This window comes from Carassius gibelio, chromosome A4 (assembly GCF_023724105.1).
Source record: "Carassius gibelio isolate Cgi1373 ecotype wild population from Czech Republic chromosome A4, carGib1.2-hapl.c, whole genome shotgun sequence".
Classification (NCBI taxonomy): Eukaryota; Metazoa; Chordata; class Actinopteri; order Cypriniformes; family Cyprinidae; genus Carassius; species Carassius gibelio.
Genome location: NC_068374.1, coordinates 36,542,262 through 36,542,658, shown reverse-complemented (window position 1 = coordinate 36,542,658; position 397 = coordinate 36,542,262).

Here is a 397-nt window from a genome sequence, read left to right as displayed (position 1 = left end):
ATAAAACCAACACTTTTTAATCTGTTGTCTCTGCATGCATTGACTTATTTACCATCAGTGCTTAGATTCTGTCGTTTGTTAATAGAAAATCAGATAGTGGTAAAGATTCTTTGTTTAGACTTCCACTATCGCCAGCGGAGAGGAATCAGCAAACAGTAAATCACAATGACAAAGCTAAATTGCTAATTACATCAGCACAATTTAAGAACAGAACGAGCCGGATTCACTTTCGAAGAACACAAATCATCGAGCGAGTACAGCGTGTTTCACACGTGCGTCAGAGATCGGAGTTTGATAGGTTTTTACATGTGTGGCCCAGATGCACAAAACCAGTCATGAGTGTCAATAAAATAAAATAAAGAGAGATTTATGCATCATCTGAAAGCTGAATAAATGA